Source organism: Triturus cristatus, chromosome 4_2 (genome assembly GCF_964204655.1).
Source record: "Triturus cristatus chromosome 4_2, aTriCri1.1, whole genome shotgun sequence".
Lineage (NCBI taxonomy): Eukaryota > Metazoa > Chordata > Amphibia > Caudata > Salamandridae > Triturus > Triturus cristatus.
In genome coordinates, this window is record NC_140586.1 from 558,407,305 (window position 1) to 558,419,744 (window position 12,440).

General features: G+C 51.5%; 1 protein-coding gene across 4 annotated transcripts in view; it reads right to left on the reverse strand.

Annotated features, from left to right (window-relative positions):
• EVI5 (ecotropic viral integration site 5) overlaps nucleotides 1-12,440 on the reverse strand; it is a 1,102,294-nt gene that overhangs the window by 369,498 nt on the left and 720,356 nt on the right. The gene's annotated exons all lie outside the window — the stretch shown is intronic.

Here is a 12,440-nt window from a genome sequence, read left to right on the forward strand (position 1 = left end):
GATGTAATACATGAGGGCCCTTTTGACATCTAGTGTGTGGAGTGCCCTTTCCGCGACAGTTTGTGGGTTTTGGAAGAAAACGGGCAGTTCAATAGTTTGATTCATGTGGAACTGCGATATTACCTTGGGCATGAATTTGGGGTTGGTACGTAGCACGACCCTGTTGGCATGAACCTGTATAAATGGCTCTTGAACTGTTAGTGCCTGGAGTTCACTAACTCTTCTTAAAGAAGTGATCGCTACCAGGAAGGCTACTTTCCAGGTGAGGAATTGAATCTCGCATGAGTGGAGAGGTTCAAAGGGTGGACCCATCAGGTGTGTGAGGACCAGGTTGAGGTTCCACATTGGAGCTGGTGGGTGGCTTGGTGGAATAACTCGTTTGAGTCCTTCCAAGAATGCTTTGATGGCAGGCACTCTGAATAGAGAGAGGTGCTGCCTGGTTTGTAGATAGGCTGATATTGCGGTCAAATGGACACGTATAGAGGTGTACGCTAGATTGCATCGGTATAGGTGTAGGAGGTAACAAATGATGTTTTGGATGGATGCGTCCAGCGGGTTAATGTCATTATTACCGCAGTAAATAACAAACCTTTTCCATTTGGCTGCATAGCAAGCTCTTGTCGTGGGTCTTCTGGCCTCCTTGATGATGTCCATACAGTCAGGTGGCAGGTTGAGGTAGCCAAACTCTAGGACTTCAGGAGCCAGATCGCCAGGTTCAGCTGTTGCGGATCTGGGTGCTGAATCTCTCCATGGTTCTGCGTCAAATGCGCGGGTTTGATCCGCAGCCTTTGATGCGGCACCACGGAAAGTTCGAGGAAGGTGGTGTACCATGGCTGGCGTGCCCACGTAGGAGCAACCAGGACGAGTGTCAGGGAGTGTTGTCTGAGTTTGCGAGCCACCAGCGGTATCAACGGTGCTGGGGGAAAAGCGTACGCAAATCTGCCGGACCAGTTCATCCATATCGCATTGCCCTGCGACTGCGGATGTGGGAACCTGGCGGCAAAGCTTTGGCATTTTGCATTTTCGCTTGTGGCGAACAGGTCTATCTCTGGATGACCCCACTGCTGGAAGTACGGCTGGAGTACTGATGGGTGTAACTCCCACTCGTGCATCTGGTGGCTGTGTCTGCTGAGCAGATCCGCCATTTGGTTGTCCTTGCCGGGGAGGTGTTCCGCCATGAGAAACATGTTCCTCTGAATGGCCCACTTCCACATGCTCTGAGCCAGATGAGACAACTGTGGAGAGTGCGTCCCTCCCTGCTTCTGTATGTAGTACATTGCGGTCATGTTGTCCGTCCGGATCAACACGACCTTGTTGCACAGATGTACTTTGAATGCCTTCATGGCTAGGAAGATTGCCATCAGTTCCAGAAGGTTGATGTGCATTTTCTTCTGTTGTGTCGTCCATAGTCCCTGCACTGTGTAGTGGAGTACATGAGCTCCCCATCCCTGGAGAGACGCGTCTGCTGTCAGTACTATTTGTGGAAACAGGCTCTTGGAACGGTCGACCCTTGCAAAGGTTTTGTGGATTCCACCAATGCAGAGAGTTGTATGCCCGACCGCTCACCAACACTAGGTCTTTCAATTGTCCTTGAGCCTGATTCCACTGACGTGCCAAGCACTCCTGAAGCGGGCGCATATGTAGTCTCGCGTGTGGGACTAAGAAGATGCAGGAGGCCATCATGCCTATCAACTGCATGAACACTCGCGCCGGAAGGGAGTGTTGAGGTTTGAACTTTGAAATCAGCATTTGCATGCTGTTGATTCTCACCAAATTCGGCTGAGCTGTGGCCGCCAGAGTGTCTATAGTCGCACCTAGGTACTGTTGTACGTGTGCGGGCTGTAGATGGGATTTTGGGTAATTTAGTGAGAACCCCAGCCTGTGAAGGAGGTGAATGGTGCGGGACATGTGGCTGGCACATTGCTGGGCTGACTTTGCTTGAACGAGCCAGTCGTCCAGGTAAGGGTAGACGTGTATGTGCTGCCTCCGTAGATGTGCCGCCACAGTAGCTAGGCACTTTGTAAACACCCTTGGTGCCGTTGTCACGCCGAAGGGAAGGACCCTGAACTGGTAGTGCTGCCCTTGAACAGTGAACCTGAGGTATTTTTTGTGTGATGGGTGAATGGGTATGTGGAAATACACATCCTTGAGGTCCAGTGTGGCTAGAAAGTCTCCCTGCTTGAGCAGCGGGAGGACTTGCTGTAGAGTGAGCATGTGAAAATGCTCGGAAAGAATGTATCTGTTTAGGGGTCTCAGGTCTAATATAGGTCTGAGTGACCCGTCCTTTTTTGGTATTAAAAAGTACAGGGAGTACACCCCCGTACCTTGCTCTTGGACGGGTACGACCTCTATTGCGCCTTTTAGAAGCATACTGTGCACCTCCTGCTGTAAGAGCGTTAAGTGCTCTGAGGACATAGGACGGTTTTTTGGAGGTATTGTGGGCGGAGTGGAGGTTAGTTCTAGACAGTAACCGTATTTGACAATATCTTTGACCCACCTGTCCGTGGTGATGGAGTTCCACGTGGACAGGAACCTTTGTAGCCTTCCCCCGACAGGTGTTAAGTGGTCGGGAGGAAGGGAGAGGGCGTCACTGCTTGTTCTTGGGGAGGACCTGGTGTTGCCGTAGCCGCGTCCTCTGCCCTTTGTACTGGAGCCACGATATCCACCCCGGGTGTTTTTATCGTAGGTGGTTTGGGTATTGCCTTTGTTGTATGTTTGTTGTGACCCCTGCCCTCTACCCGCTCCCCTATTTCCGGGGCGACGAAAGGAGCTGCTCCGAAAGGACTGAGTCTGGAGAGCCCCCATGGACTTTGCAGTGTCTGTGTCCTTCTTTATTTTCTCAAGGGCCGTGTCAACCTCCGGCCCGAATAAATAGTCGGGGTTGACAGGTTGGTTCAGTATATAATTTTGCACCTCAGGTTTGAACCCGGAGATTCGCAACCAGGCATGTCGTCGCAGCATGACGCTTGTGTTTATGGCCCTGGCCGCCGTGTCTGCGGCATCTAGTGCACACTTGATGGAAGCATTTGTGAGTAGCTGTCCCTCTCTGATAAGAATTTCTGCACCTTCTTTGAACTGGTCAGGGAGATGTTGGAGTAGTTGCTCCATTGTATCATAGTGCGCTCTATCGTAGCGAGCGAGGAGCGCTTGAGTGTTGGCTATGCGCCATATGTTGGCAGCCTGGGCGGCAACTCGCTTGCCAGAGGTCTAAAACCTTGGACTCTTTGTCCGGGGGAGGAGCGTCACCTGTTGATTGCGAGTGTGCCCTCTTGCGAGCATTCGCAACGACAATGGAGTCGAGAGGTAATTGGCCTCTGATGTAAGTAGGGTCCCCAGGAGCTGATCTGTACTTTTTGTCGATCCTGGGGTTTATCACCCGTGCCCTGGTGGGTTCCTTGAGGATGTCCTTGGCTGGTTTGAGGACTCCTTTCAGCATGGGCAGAGTCTTTACATGCCTTTCCGAGGAAGCGAAAGTGTCCATAAGGAAGTCGTCTTCCACGGTGTCAGAGTGAAGCTGCAAGTCATGATTATTTGCAGCACGTTCAATAAGAGCGTTGAACGCTGCAGTGTCCTCTGTCGGAGATGTTTTCGCTCCATAGAGTTGTGGGTCCTGTGCATCTAGAGGTGCACTGGGGTCTGCAGGGTCGCCCCAAGTTTGATCAGGGTCCTGTTGGTCATCAGGGTCCATGTCTCCGTGGTAAGGGACTTGGTCATCCATATAGTCTGCCAACGCGTCCGTGTCGGAGTGTGTGGGAGAGAATGATAGTGGGCCCTGGTAGGGCGAGTCGAAAGATTCGCAAAGCACAGGTTCTGAGTCCACAGGCAGCTTTCTCTTTAGTGGGATCCTGAAAGGGTCCAAGGGTGGCTCTGAAGTTATCCTCCGGTCATGGATAACCATCCTGCCGGTGTTGGCGTCGATGTAACGTGACGGAGACGTCTCAGCAGGTGGAACCGTGGTGTGGGTGACCCGTGTCCTGAGTTGGAACATTTTTGGGATCGTGGATGGCGGCAGGCCAAAAGTTATGTTGGCTGGCGCCGAAGAGGCTGTTTGAGCTTTTAGTGGGCCGGAGCCCGATGTGTCCTGGAGGACCGCTTGGGTTTTGCTGCTTTGTGCTGCAACGGTTCGCGCGTGAAGCGCTTTCGAGGCCTTAGCGCCCACCAGGTTTGTCAAGGCGGCCGTGGACTTTTTCGGCGCCGGTGGGTCATCGGGTCGAGGGGCGGAAATGGCCGTCGACGTCTTCGATGCAGGAGGCTTCGGTGTTGCCGTGGAAGCGACGTGAGACGCAGCAGGTGGTATGACCTTTGGTTTAGGAGTCGATGGCGTCGGCGCCGAGAGCCGAGCAGGTTTGATGGCACCGAGGGCCTTCTTCCGAATGCCGACTCCGGCGTCGGCCGCTTCAAGTTCGGCACCGAAGTCTCGCTTGGTGCGCTCGGTGCCGATGCGTGTCGCTGGCGTCGAAGGTGTGGAAGGCCTCGATCCGACTAGCGCCACTTTCGGTTTCGGTTTCATTTGTACCGGTGCAGCTTTCGGTTTCGGTTTGGTAGAAGGGAAACCAGCCGGTGTAGGTAATAATGGCTGCCGCTGAACGTCCGAGGCCGGGCCCGAGGGCGGGGCCGAAGAACCGCGGGATAGGTCTCGGGTAAGGCCCGAAGGCGATCCCTCGACCGGAGCCATAGACTGTGGCACTGGGCCTTCGTCAGTCTGAACGGGTAGGCCTTGCTCGTCATTGGAGCTACTCTCTTCGGCCCCTAAGGCCTCATCGTCGTCTCCTACCTCGGCGTTGTCTTCATCTCTGCGAAAGAGTGATTCGTCGACGTCGTCCGAACCGGAGTCCTGTTCGGAACCGGGATTGGAGGGTAGGATTTCCAACTCCTCGACATCTTCGGCGTTGAAGATGTCTGCCGGGGCCGGTGCCGCGTGCTGCGCTTCGAGTCTCGCCGCTCGACGATTCCGTAGAGTCTTCTTGGAACGGAACCGGGCACAGGCCATGCATGTCGATTCGTCGTGGTCCGGCGACAAGCATTTGTTGCACACCGGGTGGACGTCGATATGGGGATATTTCGCATTGCATACCGGGCACCTCTTGAATGGTGTCCTCGACTCCATCGTCGGTGTCGTCGATGGTCAGGTAAAAAGCGAAAAGTTGTTTCCGAAGTTAGTAAGCTAACAGGTAGGGTCGAAACCGATCGAGTGAACAGTACCGACGCGAACTAAAGGCCTTTTGGCCTCGACTAACTTTTTCCTAATTGGAGTTAAGATAGCACATCCGAACCCAATGGCGGAAAAAAACAATCTGAGGATGGAGAGGATGCCCATGCGCACTGTAGTCCAGGGGAGGAGTCACCTATCCAAGGATACTTCGAAGACTCTTCCAGGACAACAACGTGCAAACATCCGGACCCAACACTAGGCGGCGATCTATGCACAGATATGAATTCAGCAGCCCACATGCCTCGAACATAATATACCCCCGAAGACGTCATGTCGGAGTAAATAACTGGAGCTGCTTAAGTTATCTTTGGGTTCATAGTGTCTGCGCAGGAGTGCGGAAAAGGCGCTGCCCTGTGAAGGCGACTAGAGGAAGGAGCCAGGGGGCCTGGCTGGTGTAGTTTGGTGGCCTCACTGGTGTGGCTCGGTGTGCTTATTGACACTAATATCGAGGACTTGAATCCATGATGAGAAAAGACAAGAGTTCTAAACCTGTGCAGTCTAACAAAATCGATCAATACACTAGCCCAGGTCAAGGACACCAAGGTCAGAGGCAGGGATCTGACCCGGACCCCGGGACTCAGGGGTCTGGCCACTGCCTAGATCCTAACGGCCATACAGGGTATCAGGACTGCCTTGGAGGCCAAGATGGACACTATAGTTATTGACGTTAATCACTTGCGTTTGAATCTTCGGATGGTGGCCGATCGTGTTGCTGGTGCTAAAGTTGATACAACATTTCTAAAAACCGAAGTTGGAGTCCCTCTAAGCCATGGTGGCGGAGCTCAAGAGCAATACAACACAAATGGCGGACCGCATCGAGCCGTGGGGTGGTGGTCATGCCTAATAGGGTTTCCGGAGCAAGCGGAGGGCCCATCTGCGGAATTGTTTTTGGAGGACTGGATAGTCAATACACTTAAGCTGAAAAGTCTCTCCAAGTTCTTCACAGTGGAGTAGGCGTATTGTGCCCTGGCGTTAATGCCTTGACTAGGGTCCCTCCCCAGGCACTAGCTCACCTGTTCAATTGCAGGTACCAGAATGTAATACTTCAGCATGTGCAGGGCCATAGCCCACGTGCTTTGAGGAAAACACCATACTTAATTTACCTGACTACACTCAGAGTGACCAAGACTTACATAAAAACTTTGTGCCAGTCAAAAAGCTCCTAAGGGAACATAACATCAAATACAGCCTCAAGTTTCCTGCCAGAGTTTGAATAACCTGGACTCGCCGTTTGGCAGCATAGGCCTGAAACTGCACTGGGTACCGAACAGCTCAGATGAAAGGGACCATCCCAGAGGGAGTCAGGTGTGACTTTGACATGTTGATAATGAACCCCAGCAAATGCAAAAGGTCCACCGTAGTCTGGAAGTGTTAGACAACAGCCTGGGGCAAGCCCGCATTCAACAGCCAGTCGTCGAGATAGGGGGAAGACTGGCACCCCTGATCTCCACAGATAAGCTGCAACCAATATCACTATCAAAGGAGAGAGAGAGGACTAGGTAGCTAGTCCGTATCCCCAGGGTTTATATGTGGGATCAAAAAGGACTAGCTTATTTGTGAATTTACATAGACTCAAGACTGTAAGGCAGGGTACAAACCATTTTGTTTGTTCATGAAGCCCTCACTCACCAACCTAGTTGGTGGCATGCTTCATCATCAGGCCCACCCAGTGACACCGAGTGTGTCCCGGGTGTGCTTCGACGCCTGGATACAGCGGAGCAGGTATGCACACCCGGGACACACTCGGTGTCACTGGGTGGGCCCGATGATGAAGCATACCACCAACTAGGTTGGTGGGTGAGGGCTTCATGAACAAACAAAATGGTTTGTACCCTGCCTTACAGTCTTGAGTCTATGTAAATTCACAAATAGGCTAGTCCTTTTTGATCTCACAAGCTGCAACCAATGCCATCGCCTTAGTGAACACCCGAGTGGAGCTGGTAAGGCCAAAAAGGAGCACGGCCAACTGAAAGTGCTCATGGCCCACCGTGAAAGTGCTCATGTCATGTAACGTCTGTGGGCAGGGAGAACGGGATTTTGAAAGTATGCTTCCTGAAAGTCCAATGCTACCATCCAGTCTCCCGGGTCCAGGGCAGACAGGACATGAGTGAGTATAAGCACTTTGAACTTCTCCTCTTGAAGAAGAAATTGAGAGAACAGGACAAAGGCCTCCGTCCTTCTTGGGCACCAGAATGTAGTGGAAATAGCAACCAGGGCCTACTTCTGGCTTCTGCACCCTCTATGGCTCCCATGGCCAAGACAGCCTTTACTTCCTGCCGGAGCAAAGCAAGATGGTCCTCAGTCAGCCTGTTGGCAAACAGGTGGCGTGGGTGGAGGGGTAGTCCTGAAAGGGAGGGAGCAGCCCCTTCGGACAATTTGGAAGAACCTATTGGTCTAATGTTATAGACCGCCAGTGGGGCAGGAGATTGTGTGTTCTGCCCCCCAACTAGGCACCATGATGATAAGAGGGCAGACTAAGCGTTTGGGGGCTGCGGCTGCCAGTGGGGTGGTGGACTGGTCTGACCTCTAGCAGCCTGACCCATGAGGTCTGTGGGTCCCGCATCCTCGACCACGCAGATCTGGAGAGCAGCAGTGGCTGTCTCGGTATAGACGTGTCTGGAAGCCCCTCTGTGGCCAAGTAAGGCGCAAAAGTCTGATGGGGGATGGCGAGGGGCCATGGAAAGGACAAAGGACCTGGCCGTAGCCCTGTTGCCTTTGAAGAGCTCCAGCGCTGAGTCTGCCTTGTCTCCGAAGAGACAGGAGCCATCAAAGGGCATGTCTATGAGCAAGGCCTGGACATCCCTCGAAAAGCCAGTGGATCCCATCCAGGCTTGGTGCCTAAAGGCCACTGAAGATGAAACCGCTCTGCCCAGCAAGTCGGTTGTATCCAGTCCACGTGAATGTGAAGTTGGCTTCATCTCGCCTGTCAGGAACAGCCTGGGAAAGTATCGACCGGGCCTTCTCTGGAACCATGGGCAACACCAGTGCAACGGAACCCATTGAGCATGAGAGTAACAGCCCAAAAGGCATGTGGTGTTCACGGACCGCAGTGCCAGGCTGGTGGAAGAAAACATCTTCTTCCCTATCCAGTGGGGCAGAAGGGAATGTACCAAGATTTACATGGGAGGTGGAGGCTTGAACCACCAAGCCCTCCAGGGTAGGGGGTTATGTGAAGAAATTGGGGTCCCTTGGGGCAGGGCGATGGTGGTGGTGGAGAGTAATCGTCCTGTTCATAGGCGCCCCTGTGCTTGCTTGCACCCGGTCCCAAACAGGACATTTGTGAGGACCTCATTAAATGGGAAAAACAGTTCTGAAGGGGACACTCCCGGCTGAAGCACCTCCTACTGCCACTGAGAGCAGGCTAAGGACAAGGACCTGGGCCACCCTCCTCACCACTTTTGCAAAAGACATTTCCTCCTCCGTAGCTACGGCAGGGGGAGAAAGCATTTCAGTATCTGGAGAAGTGTCCAGTCCACTGGCCTCCACCAAGTCCTCATAACAGTCCATTTGTGGATCTAAAGGATGGTATTTCTCAGGGTACAGTGACCCCTCCTAGTCCTCCCAGAGTCCTGGCCCATAGGACTAGGGCTTAGGCTTAGTGCTGGAAGGCATGGCTCCAGTCTGAGTCGGGCGACCCCCCTTCAGCTCTGTGTCAGAGTCAGGGATCAGAATGGGGGTTACGGCGCTGCCAGGAGCGTCGTCATCGGGACCAGCATCTGGGAACATCAAGGTAGTATGACCTGCGCCAGTCTGGATCTATCAGTGGATCCAAGGAATCCAGCTGGCACCATTGCAGGAGCTACCAGTAGGGGCCCCTCAAGAACCTGCGGGTCCAAAGACAAGCTACCGGGAATGCTCAAATATGAGGCACATGGCCTCATAAAACTTGTGGAGTTGAGCGGGGATTGCTCCGGTTACAGGAAACTCAGGGAATTGTGAAGCCGGCCAATTTGCTGGCTGAACTGCAGAGTTAGGCATCGAATTGCGATGCCCCCATGTCTCGTTGGCAGACGGATGAGGTGAAGTCGAAGACTTCTTTGACAACAATTTCTTATTGAGGTAGGACTTACTCGAGAGACCTGATGATTTAAGAGTGTGATGAAGATTTTGGGCTCCGTGACCAATCCGAGACCTTTCTCTCGACCAGGAATGAGACCGCCATAACATCGAGCTGCCAGGAGCTTGAGGGACCGCTCTTACATGGCCTTCGGATTCATTGTGCAACAGTTGAAACAGGTCTTCACCTTGTGGTCACACTCGAGGCCCCAGAGGCAAACAAGGTCCATTATCAAGCAGTGACAGGCGCAGCAGAGCTAGAAGCTGGCCTTATGGAGGACATTGCCTCCACACCAGGAGGAAATATGTCCCAAAAAGACTTTGAAAATAGTAAAACAAATATAAAACGAGCATTTACAATGCAATAGGTCTCGCAACTGCGAGTTTTAGAGCTATTGGTATTGTAAATGGCAATGCCTTTTGAAAAATTAACAGGTATTGTAATTCATAATAGTAATTTTCCACCAGTACCATAACTACCACTATTAATATTACTATCACCACAGAGTAGTAATTGTAGTGGTGCTTATGGTACTTGTGGTGGTTGTAGCCGTGGTGGTATTGGTACTGGTGGTGGTGGTACTGGTGGTGTTAGTAGTGGTGGTGGTACTGGTAGTGTACATGGATTTTATTTCATTACTTATGCTACTGCTGTAATATTTTTTAACAAAAAAATACAAAAACAAACATTATCATTTGCAATGCCAATAGCTCAAACTTTTAAAAATGCCAGCGCTATTGCATTGAAAATGCTTGTTTTATGTTGCAGGCATGAGGTGCATCATCTACTTCCCAAAATACAATCTTAGATTTGTAGACACTCGTACCAGTCCTATGGTAGGAGGCAGTTGTTCAGCCAGTGTAAGGCTAATAGCTCACACAACTTTGGATTTTGATACCTGATGTTTTAAATTACAATACATGTAGTACACCTCAGGCAGGAGACTTGAGTTACCAGTAACTGTGGAAAGAGCAATAACTTTAGAAACTGTTGCTTTATTTCACCTTTTCCGTGGTGTGAAGGTTACGTAACTTTTATGGCATTCGAATGGGCACAATGGGGCTTATTTACAAGTCCCTTGCACTGCCGATGCTTCACTTTTGAGTGTGAAAAAGTGACGCAGCGGCGGCGCAAGGGGCTTGTAAATAAGCCCCAATGTACTGTTTCTTTGGCTCTAAAGATGGTTTGCTAACCTGGTTCCCTGGCTCTACAACGGCTCTGCTGACCTGGATCTCTGGCTCTACAGCGGCTCTGTTGACCTGGTTCTGTGGCTCTGGAGCCGCTCTGCTGACCTGGTTCTCTGGCTCTAGAGCAGCTCTGCTGACCTGGTTCTCTCCCTCTAAAGCAGCTCTGCTGACCTGGTTCTCTGGCTCTAGAGCAGCTCTGCTGACCTGGTGCTCTCCCTCTACAGCAGCTCTGCTGACCTGGTTTCTCTAGCTCTACAGCAGCTCTGACCTGGTTCTCTGCCTCTAGAGCAGCTCTGCTGAACTGGTTCTTAAGCTCTAGAGCGGCTCTGCTGACCTAGTTCTCTGGCTCTAAAGCCGCTCTGCTGACCTGATTCTCTGGCTCTAAAGCAGCTCTGCTGACCAGGATATTAGGCTCTAGAGCAGCTCTGCTGACCTGGTTCTCTGGCTCTAAAGCAGCTCTGCTGACCTGGATATTAGGCTCTAGAGCAGCTCTCCTGACCTGGTTCTCTGGCTCTAAAGCACCTCTGCTGACCTGGTTTTCTGGATCTAGAGCGGCTCTGCTGACCTGGTTTTCTGGATCTAGAGCAGCTCTGCTGACCTGGTTCTTAGGTTCTAGTGCAGCTCTGCTGCCCTGGTCTTAGGCTCTAGAGCAGCTCTGCTGACTTGGTTCTTTGCCTCTAAAGCAGCTCTGCTGACCTGGTTTCTCTGGCTCTACAGCAGCTCTTCTGACCTGGTTCTCTGGCTCTAGAGCAGCTCTGCTGACCTGGTTCTTAGGCTCTAGAGCAGCTCTGCTGACCTGGTTTTCTGGCTCTACAACGGCTCTGCTGACCTGGTAATCTGGCTTTGAAGCAGCTCTGCTGACCTGGTTCTCTCCCTCTAAAGCAGCTCTTCTGACCTGGTTCTCTGGCTCTAGAGCAGCTCTGCTGACCTGGTTCTTAGGCTCTAGAGAAGCTCTGCTGACCTGGTTCTCTGGCTCTACAGCAGCTCTGCTGACCTGTTTCTCTGGCTCTAAAGCAGCTCTGCTGACCTGGTTCCCTCGCTCTACAGCAGGTCTGCTGACCTGGTTCTCTACCTCTAGAGCAGCTATGCTGACCTGGTTCACACGGCGAGTTAAAAACCTGAGGATAAGTGGCAGGATAGAGTGCCGGGCCGATAAAAAGCATGGCGAGGCAAGAACAATAGTTGTGTGTTGAGGCAACAAAAGCGGAAAAAAAAGCAAAGTACATACCATGCAGCACAAAGTTCTTGATATGCGAGACCTAAAAATAAGGCTAGTCAAACAGTGACTAGGGATAACTGACTAGTCTCTCTGCGCTGACTAGTGCTGAAAGAAAAGAACTGATGTCCGCGCACCATTAAATCCTTTATAATCCATCACGGTCAACCACACCTTCCTTTTCTAAAGGGATTAACTTTAACATCCTTGAATTTGAAATGGGGGGATGAACTTTGAGGTTTATTTGGAGCTCTTCCCAGCTTGACACCTATTCTAAATTGGTATCTGAGTAACAAAAAGTGTTAGTGATGGCCCATTACAGAGTAGCTCACTGCCTCTTTTTTCACTAAAAACAAAAGCACTGTATTCAGCCTGAAGCTCCTCTTGGAAAGTGCCTGGCACCACCCCATATCCTTTACGCAGGTCAATTCAGGTCCCCGGGGAAGAAGACCTCGTCCTGCAGTTTTAAGACCTCTATCCTAATGCACATGGTATAAGCACATTAAAACGAGCCACATGGGAATGGGCCAGCAGGAGTGGAAAGAGAGGTTTCTAGTTGTAAAGGTGTCCCTCAATCAGTTCAATGAAAGAACCTAAGTTGAGGCGGAAGGATTCACCCATACAGCCAAAAGAATGAAGTTAGAAATTATTACTTCACTGAACTGAGCCAAGTCATGAATGACAGTTTCAAACCGATGGCAGAAAGATGCTGGTCAAAGAAAATCAATGGCTGGGCGGGTCAGACTCAAAGCCCACTCATATATACAT